Source organism: Macrobrachium rosenbergii, chromosome 10 (genome assembly GCF_040412425.1).
Source record: "Macrobrachium rosenbergii isolate ZJJX-2024 chromosome 10, ASM4041242v1, whole genome shotgun sequence".
In the NCBI taxonomy this organism is placed as follows: domain Eukaryota; kingdom Metazoa; phylum Arthropoda; class Malacostraca; order Decapoda; family Palaemonidae; genus Macrobrachium; species Macrobrachium rosenbergii.
Window position 1 is genome coordinate 32,418,668 of NC_089750.1, and position 22,063 is coordinate 32,440,730.

At 36.9% G+C, this 22,063-nt stretch overlaps 1 long non-coding RNA gene across 4 annotated transcripts in view; it reads right to left on the reverse strand.

Moving 5' to 3' along the window:
- Positions 1–22,063, reverse strand: part of LOC136842585 (uncharacterized) — a 624,527-nt gene that overhangs the window by 447,312 nt on the left and 155,152 nt on the right. For 2 of the 4 annotated variants that reach the window (XR_010854272.1, XR_010854273.1), the window contains exon 2: positions 13,837–13,858. This is a non-coding gene — a long non-coding RNA (uncharacterized lncRNA). Of the gene's footprint in view, positions 1–12,536; positions 13,859–22,063 lie in introns of those variants that run through there. The other 2 variants (XR_010854271.1, XR_010854274.1) reach the window with 1 other exon arrangement.

Here is a 22,063-nt window from a genome sequence, read left to right on the forward strand (position 1 = left end):
AAGTTCTTATTTGTTACTCGAGGGATTTCCAAGCCGGTAGGTTCTTTGTGAGTTTCATAATACTCAATAGAATGAGAACCATCGTCTCCATTCACACAGGCAAAATCTTTCATTTCGCGCATTAATCGTTTCGAAAGCAGTTCAGTTTAGTAGAGTCTTAGATATTCCTTCTGGGTCCATCAGCATAAATGTCCACAAGTTTCATTATCGTTATGCACGCAGTAAGGAATAATCTTCCAGGTACCTGGGAGTCAAAAGAACTGTAAAAGACGGAAGAGTCATCCAATACGATGAAAACGCTAAAGAAGTCTTCCATTCGTTTTTTCGTGTTAGATTTTGTAAGGCTTACATTATCAAGTACTGCTTTCTGCTATCTTTAGTCACAATCTTTATGTACGTATGTATATATATATATATATATATATATATATATATATATATATATATATATATATATGTGTGTGTGTGTGTGTGTGTGTGTGTGTGTGTGTGTGTGTGTGTGTGTGTGTGTGTGTGTATTTACATAAATATGAGTATATATATAATATATGTATGTATATATATATATATATATATATGTACATATATAAATGTGTGTGTGTATACATGCATACATACATACGAGTAGGGTACGATTCAGCGCTGCCATTACAGCGCCGACGATTCGGCACGGCCATTTCAGCGCCAAAAATTTCAGCGACACCCGTCTCATCGCCAGAAGGAATTCCAATTCTCTCTCTCTCTCTCTCTGTGTCTGTCTGTGTGTGTGTGTGTGTGTGTGTGTGTGTGTGTGTGTGTGTGTGTGTGTGTGTGTCGTGAGGATGCCTATTGTTTGGAAGGCTCTATCATCTCTTTGTCAAAAGCCGCAGTTGAGAGCCATCAAGTAGTTTGTATAATTTCAGCAGCAAGCCAGCATTTGATCTTTTAATGATGACGGTGGTTTTACTGAAAATTTTAAAGGAAACATTTAACGACTTTTTATCTAGTCATTTGGGAACCGTGATTTATAACGAGAGAATTTAACTGCTAAATTTAGTAGTTGTAAACCATGGAGCAAACAGTTCAAAGTCCGAGAGGACGAGTGAAATTCTGCCACTGGAATTAATGCATTAGAAGAAGCAGGTCTAAAGGACATTAATGATCACACCCATCCGCCATCTGCTATGGCGCTAGAAGTCGAAAAGGCATGCACACCAGATAGCTGAGAACACTTACGAAGCACAAGTTACTATTATCAACAAATCTCTGGAAATTATGTCTCAAGCTGCTACTGGCCAGATGCCTAATCGACGAGCAATGCAGCTAACCGGGTTCCTGAAAACCCAAGATCCATTGAAGATTTAGAATTTCCTGAAGAATGCTATGTGTATAAGACCACGCCTGAAACTGAGGACAAATTTTGCACGGTGGATCAGGGGATTAATCACGAGAGAATGACTATTTTTGGTAGGGATACCTGGTTGGATAAGCGGCGTGCAATATAATTATGTGAGAATGCTAGAAATAATGAAGGAGAGGGTAGGCTTAGGCTACCATATGCACGGCCCAGCGTCATCAACAGTGATTTTGAGCATGCGGTTTTGACAACCATGAGAGGCTGTTTTCTCGATGTGCAAATCAGAGGTTGTTTGTTTCACTTCTCTCAAAATTTACTAGAGCAGAACAAATGTAAGGGTCACATGGTTTCGTATACTAACAATCCGGACTTCGCTTTACAGGTAAAAATGATACTAGCTCTTTCATTTGTCGCAGTTAATGAGGAGCTGGTTCCGCTTTTGAATTGGTATGAGGACAAATACACTGGTCGTCCACACCGGAGGGGAATTGGGAGAAGAGCACCACTTTCCCCACAGACATTTGAAACATGTTTCAACGAACGCTTCAAGGAGAAGTTTGAACTAATAACCGTCCTGAAGCGGCGAACAGACAGCTGCGTGCAAAGACATGAATGTTGCATCCAACAATATGGAATTTCACTGATGCACTGAAACGAGTCCAAAAAGGACGTATGAATATTTCGAAAAACTTCCAGCTGGTCATGAGCCACAACAAAAGCTGAAATACAGAAAGGCAGACGAAAGAATATAAAAAATTGTATCGGATTATGGCGACAGAAATGGGGTCGAGGATTTGCAAGCTACATCGCATAACTTTCTAAACTAGGTTTCCTGAATTTTGTATTTTGGACTATTTTTAACTGCTTCTCTTATTTATATATTTGAATGAGTATGTGTAATCTTAATTAATAATATATTTGAAATTATTACTATCTTATAATTGGAAAAGTTATGTATCTTTTTCAAGCTTTTGGCGCTGAAACGACTGTCGCTGAGATTTTTGGCGCTGAAATGTCTTGGCGCTGAAACAGCCACGCTGAAATGGGGCTACCCCCATACATACATACATACATACATACATACATACATACATACATACATACATATATATATATATATATATATATATATATATATATAAATATATATATATATATATATATATATAAAATATTTATATTTATATATGCACGTATGTGTGGGTGTCTGTGTGTACGAAAAAGTACAAATGCAAGCGTTCTAGGAATATACGGGAAAGGTCATGAGCGGCAGGAGAAAACGAGACCTAGGTGAGTCTGTTCAATAAAATCGCATCTGCACCAAGTTTGAATCTGAAATTCCAGCGGTTCAGCGACAGGACAAGGAAGATCATTCCATAACTAAGTTCGAGACGCAGTAAAACTTACAGAAAACTGTGTGATGCTGAAGTTCACAAAAGAAAAGGCATGATTGTTAGAATTCATTGTGTGTCTACTACTACTGTATATGGTACATCTTGAGGCCTGGACGATCTTGATGTAAATGAATTATAACAAAGCTTATAGAGCACGCACAATGAACTAATCGAACGACGGGGTCAGAAATGACTAAAATCTGGAATAGGAAAGCTAATGGAGGTCAAATTTTAATAAATAATCTAAGATGCAAGTCAGCTGCTAAAAATGCTCCAGATTAAGATCATGATCAGGGATACTCATGTTTTTGTCCAACAGGTCCAACAGGCACCTCCCACTCCTCGTTATCGCCCCCCCCCCTCCGCCCGCCACGGATACTCCCTCGCCCTCGCTGTCCACTTCGTCTTCCAGCTGGCCTGGCAGTCATGACCTGCGTGCACATTGTCCAAGCTAGTTTTTTCCTTCTTGGCACTAATCCGGTCGACCAGTAGCTGCACGTGAAAGATTAAATCTTCAAAGGACCTTCTTCCATCATAAAGGTTGTATGTAAATTGGGGACGAAGGAGGCTTAGAACACTGGATCGGCAAGCATGCCCTCCTCTCCCAGAGAGAGAGAAGCTGTCAACCGCTAGGGTTATTCGACGTGCGAACTCCCCCACGGATTCCTCCGGCTTCTTCTTCGGTTTATATCTTTCCCTCAGGTCGGCCTTCTAATCCACACTTAACTGAAACTTTCTCATCATCACCTTTTTGAATGCTTTCCATGTACGGCACCTCTCAGACTTAATGTTTGATAGCAATGAAAATGACACTTTCATGTGTGACAACAAAATGCCTTTATATGTGAACATACAAACCGCAGTTGACCCGACTAGTCTGGCGTTGCTTCCCCATTTCCCGAAAGAAAGACCTCTACCGAGACATATCCCGGTTTCGAGTACTTGTCAGAAGATTCTCGAGTGTGGCCCAAACAACAGGGGAGGTTGGCCACCACGTGAGGGCTGACGACTGACGAACATTAACGTCCTCACCACCTAACTGGCCCCGGGGTATCAACTCCACTACCCATCTACGAGGTCGAAATATTTCTTCCTCCAGTAGGGGCAGCCGCGCCTCCCGGGTGATGCATCCCTGGTCACCTCCCCCACCCACAGCCTCATCCCGGGCCACATTCTTCAAGTTCGTGTCCTTCGCCGTTTTCACTTTTAATATGATTACTGCACTAGGCACATCTCGATCCCGATCCTGCCACCGCTTGACTATCCCAGGTTTACATGATACGTGAAAAAACATTCAGAAAGCAAATCCACAAAATAGCTTCTGAGAAATTTGCTTCATGACAAACTGACATGGTGACTCCAGTTTACAGTCAACGGAAAAAGTTATTTATCAACCTCCATGACGTTACACATATATACGCAACAGCAACTGAAGTAAGTAAAGCGTAGTAAATGACAAATAATGATAATGGAAACTGTAATTTTCAACAATATATACAGGTGATGAAGCTGAAAAGAGAAAACTTGGTGGAAATGGACCTAATTCATAAAAGTTTGAAATTGGGAAAATGACGCAAACGGTAACTGTTTTCTCCTTTGACGTTTATCGGCCTTGCAGAAAAGTATAAAAAACAAATCATTGGAACAGACTGAATAACTATCCGAAGTCACTAGAACTGTCCTGTCTGATGAACAACGTGCGGGTTCAACACTTGATAACAAAAGCAGATTCTAACTACACAAAATATTCAGTGAAAATACCACCAAAGAAAAGTGTCTTCAGACGAAAGAGGGAGAGTGAAAACTAATGAAAAAAAGAATTAAGAAAATCAAAGTTCTTAAGAGCCAATGTTCTTGGGAGGGGAAAAACGTTCGTGGTATAACATTAACGACCATAGGTGCCAAAGTCACCTTATGCTCGCCTGCACTGCAAGTGTTTGCCTGTAATCAAGAGTTGTCCTCCAAAACAGACACCGAAGACCGTATTATGCGCACCACCCCACCAGTCTCCTATCAAAAGGCGTTTAACAATTGCAAATATTTCTATTTTGACCTCACTGACCCCACTCCACAATAGGGGATGGGTTTAAACGACCATTTTTACAGCCCATATAAAAAAAACATTTCATTTAACGTAGTAATGGCAGTCGTGTGAATCTTTTTATTCCAATAACCCCACCCCACCCCAAGACGATGCGACGGGGTGAAATGACTATTATCCTCATATACTCACTGAGACGTTTGATTTCATATATAAATTTTCCAATCACTTCTTGTTTGAAAGAAAGAGCAACACATTCAAATGTCAACACCTGAACGTTGACCTTCCTTCATTAAGACCTTTGAACCCTGCCCCTGGGTTCACACCTAAAGGACAACTCTTGCAGATCGGAAGTAAACGCTGTATGCTGCGGCAACATTGCAAATATTAAACTAGAACTTGAAAAGAAAGACCTCCGCCCTGACTTATCATGTACCTCAACATCTTAACGCTGTCCTTATCATGTCATTACACATTAACAACCCTGTCTGTATAATTGCACACCAACGACAAATGCTGACGTAAGAAACATCTTACGCCGACCTTACCATTTAATAATAATAATAATAATAATAATAATAATAATAATAATAATAATAATAATAATAATCTTTACTGCGGCTCAGCGCCATATACATGGAACATACAAATACAATACACACAATCTAGATACATAAGGTAACATGATAAAAATAATAATCGGCAGTATCCACCGACACAGTTGCTGAAGAAGTAGAAAAAATAGAATTCTTAATAATGGTAATGACAGTAATTATATGGAGAATAATAGACAAAAAATTTCCAATTGGGGACCTTAGGTGGTTACAGAAGTCAGGCCAGAAGGCTAAATACGAATACTGAAAATTGCAAAAGTCTACAATGATGTTAATCACAGTAATAATAAAAAGTAAAATACCAAAAAATAACAAGAAACGTAAAAACATAATAATAATAATAATAATAATAATAATAATAATAATAATAATAATAATAATAATAATAATAATAATAATGACAGATTCTGGAGATGACACTTCATAATTGCAAAAATAGAGAATAAGACATTTAACGAACAGACGCCTTATTATTCCACCTTTCCCACAGTAGATCTTCTTCTTGCCTCACTGCTTAGGGTGCTTTGCATGAGCGAATTGCTGCAGTTTCTCAGTCAGGTGATTAGACTGGACATTGTTCGCCTCACAATGATTTTCAAATTATCCAGGCGGTTTTCTATGAACATCTGCGTGGCTGAGTGATAGCAAGGAGTGTTTGTGAGGCGTCTCAGAATGTCATTGTGAACAACAGTGATATGTCTCACAGTCTCTCGGGTATAGTTCGTCCAAAGGGAACACCCATATATACTGTAGCAGTACGAGCGGAAGAGCAGCAGTTTCGTTTCTCGGTGACAGAAGGCAAAACGATGACTGACCGAGCCAGCTAAAAGTGACAGGATAGTTGACACAATCTTGTTATTGTTACCGCAAAAAAAAACATCGAACCAGATGTTAACTCTGAAAAGGGAACATCTTTGGTCGTGGAGGCAGATGGAGTAAGCACAATACAACAGGAAAATTTCAAATGAAAACTAACTTTATTGTATGGTTTGAAAAAAAAAAAATGCGATAAAAACTCAAATACGCGTCGTGGATCAGGAGACAGAAAAATGTTATAGTATGAGACTGCATGAAAAGATAGGCGAAATGCACAGGAAGAACGGGAGATCTGAGATGCTTCAATAATCAAAGCAAGGGCCTTATTAAAGAGTGGAGACAGGACCTTATAAGGAAATATCCAGCTGGTGAAATGTAACTGCATAATTCCCCTCTGAACAGTAACCTGAGAAAGATCATGATCATGAAGATGATTTATACCTGCATCCGAGTGCAGCCGTGTCACAAGAGTAATAGAAATTAATTAGATATATCTAAAATTCGTAAGAATAATAAGATATGTTACACAAGTAATAGAAACTAATTAAATATACCTCCAATTCATATGCCTAAAGAAGTGAAAAGGAGAAGCCGAATGCAAGAAATGCAGGAGGGAAACAAAATACATTTGAAAGAGGTGAGAAACGAAGTCCGAAACGACCCTGTAGAGGCAACCCTGGAACTGATCCGATGAGCAGGGATTATCACAAATGAATTATTGACACGTGGAATATTGCGCGGGCTTTGCAGATATACGTCGTACACCTGAAAAAAAAGATGTATCCGTGTGTGCAAAAGTTGAAAAAAAAAAAATTCCACTAATTAAAGTGCAAAAGTTTACAGTAAATCTGATTTCTAACAAAGCTGAGGTAAAACCTACTAACACGCAAAACACAAATAAAAAAAAGACAAAACTATGATTACCAAGCCCGCCAAATCCTACATTGCACGAATAATATAATATTAACTGGTAGGAGATTACCACACACACACACACACACACACACACACACACACATATATATATATATATATATATATATATATATATATATATATATATATATATATATATATATATATATATACACATATACACATATACACATATATAATATATATCTATATATATAACATATATATACATAAATATATCTACATATCTATATACATACAATCTATTCTATTTACACGTCTGTGTGTACATATATAATATACATGTATATATACACATATACAGGTGTAAATATATTTATACATATATCTGGGGAACGTCATCTGTCCGCCAACGCTAGCCTTTCGGCTCCTCTGACGGTAGTGTTAACTGAAACGCCGTCGATCCCTCCCACTCGGTGGTTGGAATCCCCTTGGTGACGGATCACTTATCACTTATAAATTCCTCTCCAGTCTATATGACTACGGGGTTGAGTGAATTTGATGTAAAACAACTTTTATATGTTAATATTTGTGAATATAAAAATGTCATGATTTTCCAGACAAAAATTCATGTCTCTCTTTTTGGCTTTCCTATACTGAGTTTTTTTTACCGAGGCGCATTAACACTCAATCGCAGGGGTGCCCTTTTAGCTCGGAAAAGTTTCCTACTAGCTGATTGGTTGCAAGTATGTTGTCCGAATAGCATCAACATTTTCAAAAATTACCAGGTAATGTGAATCGAAACTTATTTACTAACCTAAATTTCTCCATCAGATATATGTTTTGTCAATAAATAATGTTAACGAATAAAGAGATTATAAAGGATTGTGATGGTAAGTCTAAATTTAATAACACCCGCTGAAGTCAACGACAGGAGCTTGTTTTTGGATGCACGCTGGATAATTTTTTTACTTTTCACATATTTTAACACCAATTGGGATATTTTCTCATATATATTCCATTCGTCCCTTTAGCCCATTAGACAGAAAATCAAATTTAATGGTGGCTGGAGGAGATGCCATGAAGGGGGGGTGAACTTATGTAGGCCTAACCCCCAGATCACCTGATGTGGGGAAAAACATAGCGACCTCTTAGCCCTCGCATTATCCAATGTTGGGGGTTAGGTAGCTGATAGGGACAAAAGGGCCAATCAGGGCTGTAAGTGGGCTACTCTACTGACCCTTAAGGACTTAGCTATAAGACCTATTTTCCCTATGACCTTTCACTGGCTGTGTGACTGCTTTCAGATCGCCAATGTCCTGTGCCCAACCAAAAACCAAACCGAATGCAACGCCCCGTGGCCTAGGCAACAATCACTCCTTAACTGGCTGCCATAGCATAAAGTTGGTGCGGGTCTTTCTCCTTGAGTTGGCATGGATCATGAGACTCCTGTGGCCGAAATTCGTCTTTTGCAACGAGCTCTACGCACAGAAAGAATAAGGTACGTCTGAAAGCACTCCGTTCACCGCCAGTTTCTGTCTCTCCTCGTGAATTTCTCTCCATTTTCAGTATTTCCAACATTTCATTCTCTTAAACAAAGCTCCCTTTGTCCAATCAGACCTAGCAGCCCATTTACCCCTCATGACTTGTCCCAAGCTCAAATTAAATTAGTTCAGTGATCATAATTAGATCATTCCCACCATAGTGTTACCTGTGCTAATTAAATCTAATTGATTAAGTCCTCCATCGTGCATAAGTAATTTCATGTGAGAGAAAATCATTGGATTTGAATGCTAACCTGGAATTCTTTTCCAGAACCCTGTTATCTGGCAATTTGAGCAGTCTACCCCTGCCTTATGAACCAAAAATAGCGTAGACGTTTAACTGCCATCCTAACACGTGCAAGAGTCTTCTGATTACGCACCACGGGGCACTAACCAGTTACCCCCTCACTGAATCCAGTTGCGTTAACAACCAAAAATCATTTAACCAGTCCGCAGTAAAGTCAATAAGTGTTGAACTATCTCAGGGCGGTAGCCTTTTCAGATTCGGCTATTTGCTACACAGTGTTGAGCTTTTATTACACCTTGTATATGCTTGTTTGTTACTAAGTCAGCCCTTAATTATTAATTTCTTGATTGCTTCATCTACAAATAAATTCAGTTTAAAGCATGTACTGGTTATAATTTACCAAGGCGACCTCCAATTCTCTGTTTACTTAGATGTGATATCAAGGTAAGTTATTTTATTCATTACATTTATCGCTTACATTCTGAGCGTTTGGTGTTGGCCTTCAAGGCAGTTAATAAAAACATTTTCATAAAAAAAAAATATATTTTCATTCTTCTAATGGCCTATATATAGAATGTATATATATATAATATATATATATATATATATATATATATATATATATATATATATATATATATGTGTGTGTGTGTGTGTGTGTGTGTGTGTGTGTGTGTGTGTGTGTGTGTACACTCGGCAACAATGAAACAGCGACCTCTTCCAAAATTATTCGTTTGAAATGGAAAAAAAAGTTTCTGGCAACTTTTCTACTGCGTTCCGTGTTTTAGTGATGTTATTGTTTCATCTCCCTCTCTCTCTCTCTCTCTCTCTCTCTCTCTTTTCTCTTCTATCTCTCTCTGGATAACGCCCTTGCTTTCCACCTGAGATACCTAGATAGATCCGACGATGAGTCAGAAATTTATTTCTGTTCCACATGATTGTGCGTTGATGATTTCTATCTTATTCACTATAGAATATATAATTATATGAAATGTATAAAATGGAATCATTGCTGAGTCAAATTACACAAAACTAGGGTATAGATAATTATTTCTTCAGATTATGAGTAAAATATTGAACAAAATGCTTCAGGTTCCAACAACTTTTAGAACCTTTCAAAAAGTGGATAACTTCCTCTGTAAACTTAAAGACCTGGGTTCGATCCCGACGTCTCTCAGAAATTTATTTCTGTTCCACACGTGATTGTCTGTCTCTGATGATTTCTCTCTTATTCACTTTCCCTAATAATTGAATAGATCCGAATGTTGACTTTGGGTCAAATGTTTTCAGTCGCGTGTTGGGGAAATAATTCCCACACCGGTTTGCAAGCAGTTGATTAAACCAGTTTTATTCTTGGCCTCACTTGTAGCATCCAACTTTAGACTTTTGCCCATGGATTTTCGCCATTGGATGTAAACCTGAGAGACCTGGGTTTTAATTCTTATAATTCAGGATGATTATTTAACCAATTCCACACTAATTTGAATTATGATTTCTATCTTATCCACTAACAATATATAATTCGAATGAAATGTTTCTATGGGTCATTGCTGAGTTGGGAAGGTATCAGTAAAACTTGGTCATGCAAGCATTTTAACATATTGTGCGCTATTCAGTCTTTCTTCAGTTTCAGTCAGGTCCCTCCAACTTCTGCCATAACCTTGTAAGTACTGGTTATTCTACGCACTCTTGTTGTTGGCTGGACCTGTTTTCCCGACATAGTTAGATAAGAAAATACACAAATAAGTAATTATATATATATATATATATATATATATATATATATATATATATATATATTATATATTATATAAAGTTAGGTAATGAAAGTAGCAATAATCACGTATAGGCCTAATTTGGTTATATATATATATATATATATATATATATATATATATATATATATATATATATATATATATATATATATATATATATATATATATATATACACAAAAGCTAGGCCTAATCAAAGGAGCAATAATTATCTAGAGGCCTAACTTGGTTATGTGTGTGTGTATTAATCCCAGAGGTTAGGTCTATTTTCATGATGCAGTATTGTAACATTTTTTGTAATGAATTTATGATAAAAATGATCTAACATAATAGTTGTTTAAATCTTACCTGGTGTTCCGTTGGCGCCAACAGTGAAGACTGCCCCGTTCATCTGAGGAGAAGGTTTTTTCGTCACAGAAGATGACCTTTTTCCAGAATTCACCACCCAAAGGATAGTATTCCAATGCAAATGAGAGTCTTTCTTGGCGGCGACTTTCTGTCATAAAGGGCTTCTTGGCTGGTTTGAAGTGGTGAATATCAGCTTCATGTAATCTTCTTCGGATAGTTTGGCCTGAAACTTGAAGACCTACTTCCCTCTTTATTACTGTTGTATTAGATAATGGATGACGACGAGCGAAATCTACTATCAATCCATCTTGCTCCTTGCTAGTGTGGCGCGATCGCCCTGGTCGCTCTTTTTGGTTCACATTGCCACAATCATTTTCCCTTTCTATCCATCGATAAACAGTTGTTTTGTGCATGTTCAGTTGTCGAGCTAAATTCGCTTTCGGGACGTTGGCTTTGTGCATATTTATGATAGAATTATGCAATGCTAGAGAACATTGTGTTCGTTTACTATGAGCCATAAGAACTGTAAGAGTTTTTCTCCCGTTGACAGATGATTAGGTTACTATTCTTAAATCATGTTTTCTTTGTTGACGTAACGATTGCAAAATCAATCAAGGTAAAAACTATGATAATGATGAATGTTTTTTATTTTGAATAGTAGACTTTAAAAAGTATATATGAAAATTATGCATCAAAAATTATTTAAATCCATCGACAATTAAAAAACCTATAAGTGAAATATAAAATTTATGAAATGCCTTTTGATATACAATTTCTAATTTGTTCGCGTTCCTAAATGAACGAAAAATTTCATAATGTTTCATATTTTTTCTCGATTCTCTTTAATTACGCAATTAGAAGAAGGGTTTTTTTTGTGAAAGGAAAATAAATCAACATGTATATCCTTAATAAAGATATTGGAAAGAGAAATTTAAAAATATTTATGGCATGTATTGAAAAAATAATTAACAACTTCTTGAGCGAAACTTTTCGGACGGGGTCGTGTTGTTATTGTTATTGTTGCCGAGTGCACATAATATATATATATATATATATATATAATATATGTGTGTGTGTAGACATGATATATATATATATATATACAGTAAACCCCCGTATTCGCGTTCTCATGGTTCACGGACTCACGCATTCGCAGGTTTCTCTGTGGAACATATCTACCCATCATTCGCAGAAAATTCGCCCATTTGTGGTATTTTTCACTGAGAAATATTCACTAATTACTGTATTTTCATATAATTTTCATGAATAAATGCACTTTTTGTGATAAAACTATTAAAATACTCAGGTATAAGCATTTTTACAGGTTTTTCTTGGTTTAAGCTATCAAAATGGTCAGTTCTAAGTGTTTTTAGAGGGGTTTTAAGCATTCGCGGATTTGACCTATTCGCAGGGGGGTGTGGGACACATCCCCCACAAATACGGGGGGTTCACTGTGTATATATATGTGTGTGTGTGTGTGTAGAGTCAGTATGTGGGCCTTGTTAGTTTACTGAATTTCTTTAATTTAATTATATTTCTGTAAGTTTTGTATAAGCCATTTGGGCAGTGTTTAGTAACGACACTGGTTATTCTCCTTGCCAGCCTGTTTGTGTGAAACAAGCAATTAATTGTTGCTATATTTCTTCAGAGTTTATGTCTTGTCCCGTGAACGACAAACAAAAGATCTGGTGTCTGAGCCATCGATGGTGGTTGCTGAGGTTGCTTGCTGGATTACCTGTTGCCGTGGTTGCTTGCTGTCCACACTGGCTGAATTCCCGAGAGGAATCCCGCTATCATAAAGAGCTATTCATCCTGTGGGTTGTGCTCCTCTGATACTGGAGTATCGGCATTCCAGTCTATGCCTCTGATTCAGTTATACTACCAGGGGGCAATCTCTGTCCAGTGGTAAGGTTTACTACTGCCTTTTCCTGAAGTGTATTACCCTCCGTTGTCACCAACGCTGCTTGTTTGGGCCGAACCTGTGCCCTTTTAATTCGAGATAGCTCGGACGTGAGACTGGGACCTTGATTATTCTCACCTTGACTCAAAAATAAAATCCTATCGCCCAGGTCTATGGCTTGACATGACCTCATGCGGCTACTTCAAGGACCTTGCATGCAGTCTACCTCTTCCACTGTGACCTCAGCCAAGGTATTCTCTAGACCCTGACCTCAGCTGTCGGTTCGTCAGGTAGTCTTTGACTGTCTCCCGTTTTCGTTGCTCAGATTTCCTTTGCGCGCAAACGTCTCAAAACCTAACCCACTCTGCCTTAGGCCGTATCCTACTTCTCAAAAGATACGCTGAAATCCAACGTTAAATTTTTCAAATGTATTGTGGAAAGCCAGATGAAGACACAGACAAGCACACATACCCCTCTGTCAATTTCGTTGGCTGAGGTAATACTATCTATTCATCGTACCAGCGATTAAAAATTAGACCCGAAAATACATTCCACCTTCATATTGCGTTATAAGTGTGTTTTTATCGGTTTAAGACAAACAATTAAACTTAGGAGAAAAAATGCAAAATTTAATCCCAAGAAGAGATAAAAATGATACAATAACTTAAAATTAATGAATAAACTTTAAAACTGCCTAACATTATGTCCAAATAAGTATAAAGAAATAAATCTTGGAAAAATCGTCATACTAACAAGATCATCTTGCATGAAAAAAGAAAGGTAGGAGTCCAAAGGAGAAGAGGCCAAGACAAGGTGACACTACCCAAAGCATGCTTCGTCATCTTCCTTTAGGAAAATGACAAGAAAGAAAACGGTAATAGAACGAGCCTCTCACCAAACCAGGGCGAAAGCAAAATATTTTTATGAATATGCAGATGGCTCACCTCCAATCTCCCTCCCTCGCCTCTGAAAGAGAAAAAGAAAACATTGGGCGTTAGATATGAGAAAACACTTAATAACTGGGATGGAAAATTTACACAGTATAAAATGAGTGCTGAGCATATTTCTGTTATAATAACTGATATCAGTAGCATATAGAACATCGGCGTCATGCTATAAGTTACATTCATTTAGTGTTGACGCCAGAACGTCAGCGCTAACACAATGGATTTCAGTTAATACCAGCTATTAACATCGTTTTATTAATTATCCTTGAATGGGAGACCAGATTTGGCTTTTTTTTTTTTAATAATTTCATTACCATGTTCTTTCATATCATTTTTGTACACGCAGTCCATGTCACATCTTCACAAAGATGCTGAATACGGAAAACTGAATGCCCTTGTCTGCTTCCAGGTAATGATGGTATATCTCATGGAGATCAGATTAAGGACCTAGACAAATCTACTTACATGAAGTTAGGTGTGGTTTTTACACATCGCGCTCCCTACTCGTGCAGTCAACTCCTTCAGACTACGTGGGGGTTTCCTATCCCTGACATGAATGAAGACCTTTTCGTCTACCAATGTAACTAAATGACCCGGTTCTTGCAGCCATCTTTGATCAACTTCGACTCTTCTGAAGGCCACCGCTACCCATTTACTCTACATACTATTTTGGGCAGTGACCACAGGCGCTTCCTGATCACAATATGCCACCTGCAATCTTTCGTCCTCGACCCTGACATCTGGCTCCACTGTTCCCACCAGGATCCAGAGAAGTTCTCTGGATCCTGTTTCCCACATGCTGCTCGTCTACTGCGCTGAAGTCACCCAGTCAGAGTCACCTGGTCGGATAATCCCTACCACAACCACTTTCACACTGTTGTTTTTCTGTCCTACACTGTATTTCCACATTTTTTTAGCCTAATAATTTAATTCGAAAAAATTACCAATTCAGAAGCCCGAGGATTTAAAAAAAAAAAGTACGAAAACGACTTGTTCAATATTTCCTAGACTGCAAAAAACCGCGCTTCCTTTATGAAGAAAGGTCTACATCAACACTGGTTAAAATAAGATCAATACAGTTAAAGCAGAAAAGCGTTTTTGCGCTTTGGAGCTCTTCGGCTGTTCGCCTTTCAATCTCTGATCATCTTCTATTTTACTTTTTAGGATCAACAAGTTTTCAGGTTTGACCTAAACTTAACGAAATAGCCCACTCTCTAAAGTGACTGAAAAAAAAAGACCAATGGCAATGACACCAAGGGGTTGTTTACTGTACGAAACAGTAACAGTTGTCTAAAGAAATCATTTTCAAATAAAAACTGTCGAGACATCTCGATGAAGAAAGCTCACTCCAAGTGGATTACTTGACTTGATGCTGTCTTTACACGCCCTTCCCCATTCCTGTGTTTCGTTTCCTTTATCTAATTTTAACCATAAACTCTTTGGAGAAGTCTTCTACAGCCAGGTTTCCCTTGAGTCAACAAAATACTAAATTTGTGACTTTGAGCTTGTAAGATTTTGCAAAGCAACCTCTTCAATCCTCTCACAAACATATATACAGTACATACACCCTGGCATAAAACATTTAATATCCTAATTATCAAAAACACAGGACTTGATCTTTCTACATCACTTCATCATATAATAGCCAAGTTTTTTTTCTTCATCTTTATTGCGATAAACCGTTCAATAAAATCCACTGACAATGCAAACAATATACACTGCCTTGTACAGTTAATGACGAAAATCATGATTATAACGTTTTGCCTCCAAAATCACGGCCGTCGTTTTGGTAGAAATACAAACGAACAGAAGGACCCCTCCTGTAAAAGAGAGAGTTAAATCCTTAATCTTGCTTAATCCTTCCGGAGTACGAATAACAAAGGTAGCACACTTAAGGATTAAAACAAAGCAAATCCTAGTATAATCTGCCTTTCCAAATTTTACATTTCAACACTAAACTCTCTCTCTCTCTCTCTCTCTCTCTCTCTCTCTCTCTCTCTCTCTCTCTCTCTCTCTCTCTCTCTCTCTCATACACACACACGCAGACACACGAAAGAAGCAAAACCGAGCGGAAGTTCCACAAAGGATAGCCATAAAGATCTTAGACATCATGAAATTGCGGCACAAAAGGTTCTGTCAGGACACGAAGCTACTATTCTGAACGTCAAATTTACAACTGACTCTTTGCACTTCGATCACCCAATGATGGCTGAGCACGCGACTGTTACTCTTTGCGCTGTAATCATAACGTTGGAAACAATGACGATATTAACAAGAAACCCAAAAGCACACAGAAATCTTAACTTATTCTAGACCCCGTGTAGTTTTTGCCTCTTCCACGTCGAGAAAGCCGTATGTGTTTATGTATTTATTTAAAAAGGGTATTGGGTGAGAGACGAGAATAAGATGTGTAAGAATGACAAGGCCTTTTCGTGTTATGTAATAATTCTAACACCACAATAATTCCTTGCTTATTCCTGTCTATTACGGAAGAACAAATGGATAAAAAAAATGCAAGAAATAAAAGGGAATAACTTGGTACGGAAACATATCTACACGAAGTGACGACTACATGCCACTACGGTCACCATTTACACATGAAAAGCACATAGCCTACACCCACAACTGGAAAGCACATAACTGAACTAGTATTGTAAGGTTTACTGGCTTCCAAAGAAAATCCACTGTAGCCTGTTACAAATTTATATATATATATATATATATATATATATATATATATATATATATATATATATATATATATATATACATATATATTTATATAATATATACATATACATACACATATTATGTATATATATATATATATATATATATATATATATAATATATATATACATATATATTTATATAATATATACATACAAACATACACATATTACTGTATATATATATATATATATATATATATATATATATATATATATATATATATATATATATATATATATGAGTATGTAATCTGTTAATTCATAAAGTTTCATGGAGTTCATACAAATGGTTACTCATCCCTCCCAGTATGTTACGAAAAACTGAAATACGAGAAACCAGAGAATCAACTTCTGGTGGACTCTACAACCTGGACGAGTGTCAGTCCTTACAATAAGAACAATAGCCGTCTAAACTATGCTACGCCTTCATACTTACGGTCAGGAAAAAAGTAAAATTATATGCTAATCCAAAAAACAGGGAATCCGAGCCATTACAGTTTTAATATCGCTCTTTATGGTTTGAAAAATCTGTAATTAAACATCATCCACATACTGTAAGTCCCTTCATTTTTTCTATTTTGGTGCCAGCTTTGGCACCATATGTTCAGTGGAAGTGAAGAACGACTTTTTTTAATATGAAAATGAAATTCCTAGTTACGAATTCAAGAACTACTATAAGGACTATAAATAAGTTCACACGTAATACATTTTCTTCTTCCATTCTAGACAGTTTGTTTTTCTTCTAAGAGAACTACACTAAGATGCAGATTAATTGGTCGTCTTGACTACCTCTGATTAAGAAATATCAAACAACAATTAAATAAAAACTAGAGCACACAAATTAGACTCCAAATGACTACTCTGACCTTCGACTTGGGATGCTTATACAATATTAGTCATAACTGGATCGATATAACAAATTTTCTTCTACAGTCAAACGAAGGTGAAAATTATACTAATTATATATTCACAACCAGAAATACTTACATCCAGTATAATTTATTATAGGTTATTTCTACTATACTATCATGGGCAGAAAGGAAAACTAATGAGGAGGTATTAGAGAGAGTAGGCGTTGAGAGAGAACTTTTGGCTTCAGTGAGAGGTAGACAAATGCAGTTTGAGGGTCATATAGTGAGAAGACAAGAACTAGAACATCTCTCTCTCACTGGTTAAATCAATGGAAGGAGGCCGAGAGGAAGACCTAGACAAAAATATATGGATGGATTGGTGAGAATGACTGGAGGAAGAATGTCTGCAGCTCAGTTGCTGCAGAGAGCCAGAAATAGAGAGGAGTGGCGAGCCATGATTGCCGACGTCCTTGGGGATATGTCACCTGGATGATGATGATGATCTATAATGCACATATAATATTGTGAAACAAGTCAAAAGCCAGAGACTTTACAAGCATGCCTCCTCAAAATAAATAAATTTGATCATTGTCAAGACTCGAAAACCGACATTCTGATCTTTCTCAGGAGGATGAGACCTCAGACCTCACACCTTAACAAGACGAACATCTTTTAAGAATGGCCAAGCAAGTACTTTGAAATAAATAGCATCAAGAATCTTCTCAGATAAGTTAAGAACTGGGTGCATGATATCTAGTTAACTGTTGGATGAAAAGGAACCCTGTGAAGGTGCTATGAAGTACAAGTAACTTCAAAGACATACTCTTAAAAAAACCTTACCAAAAACAGAACCACCCACCAAATAGTGTACTGAGCACTAAGTGACAGATCATCACCAAACTAGACACTTTTCGTTATGGAGTTAATGAGCTCCCTGATAATCTTGGAAATTACATAAAACCAGGCTAGTCCAAGATGGGTTTAATCAACTTTTTTTATTGCTTAAATTGAATTTCTATGAACCCAAATTAAAAATAGGTTAAACATCTTTCAATTAGACCTTTAGTATCATCTGACCTCGGAAATGAAAATCAATTACTAAAAGACGATTTCGACACTTCCCAGTTTATAATGGGACTTCAAAACCTACAGCGGCTCAAAGAAGTTGGCTCCTGAAGGCCATGTTACCCAAAATATATTTTCTTCAGTCACTGGCCACTGACATCCAGTTCAGATTTCTCGGAAACATGACAAAGGATAACGTAGCTGCTGCAACTTAGCTGAAGTTTCGCGACTCTCGTTAATAATGCATATATGAAATCCAATCAAGCAAAGACTGTCCCGTCTTTACTTATGAACATTAAAAGCAATGGAATTACATATTTACTGAAAGCTTGAGGAGAATTCAAATAAAATCGTAAATATAAATATAATATATATATATATATATATATATATATATATATATATATATATATATATATATATATATATATATATATATATATATATATATATATATATATATATATATATATATATATATATATATATATATATATATATTTAAAGGACATATGTGCATTTCATAGCTTCAATGCCTTAAGATGTTATATAAGGTTTGGAGTCAGAGAGAACTATTGATGTAAAATCTTTGTATTCAGCAAATAGTTTGATTCCTCAGCTATCTGCGCGAGAAGCTCAGCATATTGGCGATCAGATGATCTCCGGAGAGTTATGTATATTCGTGAGTACGTATATATTACTTTGATCTAGATTATGCCAAAATCTGCCCTAAAAGTGAGTTTGATCGTTCATTAACGTGATAGAACTGCAGTTGTCCAGCCATAGCTTTGGAGTGGGTCCAGGCTTTGAAAATATGCAGATAAGGTAGAGTTTCAAATCTCTGTTTTATGGGAGGAAATTGAACTTGTGATTTTTACCATGATTTTCTAATCATTATGAACTTTTGAACTGGTGTGGGATAATATGAATATTCATACCTCTTTTATATTATTATTTTGTTATGTTACGTTTGCCATAGCTTGGCTATGCATTTTACACTTTCCATTATTGTGTTTTGCATTTCACATACTTTTGGGAGTTTTCTATCATGTTTAATTCTTTCGACAGATGTCTGTGGACATGTTGGAATAACAAGTGGAATTGTGGTGGACTGTTTTTTTTTTGGACATGACTTTTAGTTATTGATTTGTGAGTATGTGAGATTTTGGGGATTTCCAGGCTATTAGCCATAATGAGACTTCTTTAATCAGAAGTGTTTTGCAGTTTAGAGTTTAGTTATCTGACTCAATAATTCATTTATTATGCATTTTAATCTTTGCTTTGTTTTGTTCATTTCTTGTTGGGTTATTTGAATAATAAACCTATTTTTGTAGAAACGATTGTGTTTCTTTAAATAGTCCATTTGATTGCTTTGAGAGAATGAGTGAGGTTAGAGTGGGTGAGCTTTGGTAAATGATGAGAGAGAGAGTTACATGGTGAGAGAGAGAGAGAGAGAGAGAGAGAGAGAGAGAGAGAGAGAGAGAGAGAGAGAGACAGAGAGAGAGAGAGAGAGAGAGAGAGAGAGAGAGAGAGAGAGAGAGAGAGAGAGAGAGAGAGAGAGAGAGAGAGAAAAAATGTTATCATGGGTCGAATCTTTTCACGTCTATTTCCTGAAGTAAGATCGCTAGATCACGCTACGTACACTTTCAAAAAGTGTTGAATCTGTTCCTTGTAACATATATATATACATATATATACTGTATACATATACTGTACTGTATATATCTTAAATATATATATATATATATATATATATATATATATATAATATATATATATATATATATATATATATTATTATCAGATTTTTACCTGAAGAGTGTGGAACTTACCATGAGGTCAATTCCGACTACAGGTGTTGACTCAGGTAAAAATACACGAAAGAAATCTAAGCTGAAGACTTTACTTCAACAGGGAAGTTGCAGATAAACACTTGGGTTCACTTAAAACCACTTATATTTACATTTAACAAATTAAATCAAAAGAATGGGAATTTCGAAAACCAGACAGGTAAAACAGATTCCTGTCAAATGACTAAATTTATGCAATAACAGAAATGGGAGAAATCCACTTCATAGAGCACCATTGGGTGAGGGGCAGTGGCTATGACCACAGCACAAGCACAGGGTGAGCAGTTGATTCCACAACTAGCAACTCCATATGCAATCGAGAATGCATTGGGTTACTTACACAAAATAGGTAGTGTAATTAAAGGAATCGAGGGGGTTCTCAGAAGGTGTCAAAGCAAATCGATTCTAGGCACTGGTATACACGTGTGAAACTTTGGATATTTACTCACTGCACTAAAACAATTCAGGTCTTGCAAAAATCACACTTCAGAAAAGAAAATAAAATTCAGTAGAATAGATTCGTGACTGATTCAAAACCTCGCTTCTGGTACTTTACCTTTTCGTTGGAGACAGGGGACCTTGTCTTCAGTGCCAGTATGGAGGGCAAGAATTAGGGACTTTCACCACAAAGAAAGACTCAGGCTCAAAGCAGCCACGTGAGAAGAATCAAGGCTCTGATGGAGCAGATTAGAAAGGGACAAGTGTCTGGATTCCAAAACCAGGCGTTTCTCTCGAGCGCCTCCTGGGATTATGATTCTCCTCCTTCCAGATGGCAGTGTCTGCCAAACTTGCAGTCTATTTTCTATGCTTTTGGACCATGTGGTAGGCCCTGGCCATGTGGTGATTCTGTTGTTATGGCCCTGGCGCTTTCTCTTTTGGAGTTAATCTAATTCGCCGGCTTGTCTGTGCCTCTAGCGGGGATTTGGCCTCCTAAAGGCAGTACCTGGAAGAAAGGCTCGAGCAGTCACTAGGTCAAGGAAGAGGATTAAGAGATTATTTTAAGGGGTGAGGAACGAGAGATTTTCCCACAGCCTCTTGTTAGTCAGTGGTGTTATTAATACAATTACCCTTGTTTCAACTGAATAAAAGTAAATTAAGTTTACATGGTGCCTCATGGCATTCTTAGCGGGCGAGGTGACTTACATTTGTGACAATATATACATTATATATATGTAGATATACTGTATGATATATATATATATATATATATATATATATATATATATATATATATATATATATATATATATATATATATATATATACATATATATATATACAAATACATATACATACATATATATGTACATAAATATGGAATCGAGTCTGTAATAGAATAAACTAAATATCTTAATACACGCACAAGGGCATGCAGAAAATTACCGATAATGGCAGAGAGAAAAACAGAAAAGGGGTGACAACAAACTGAATGAATCCCAGAGACTGGGACCAACCGACCTTTGCCCATACGAATAATGTTGTTTATCTCATGCAGCACAGGGCAAAGAACTAATTGAAATCCTGACCTCGCCCGATGACCTCTTCGCACCATTAAATTAACTCGATAACAACCGTTAAACGAAATTTGTAGGAAAAGAGAACGTGAAACATTAATGAAAAAAAGAGAGCCCAAAATGACGAAACTTGAGAAAATTTATACCAAATTTGGGATCAAATGATACCCATATATACGAAGACACTAGAAGCAGAGACAGTTGAAGAAAAG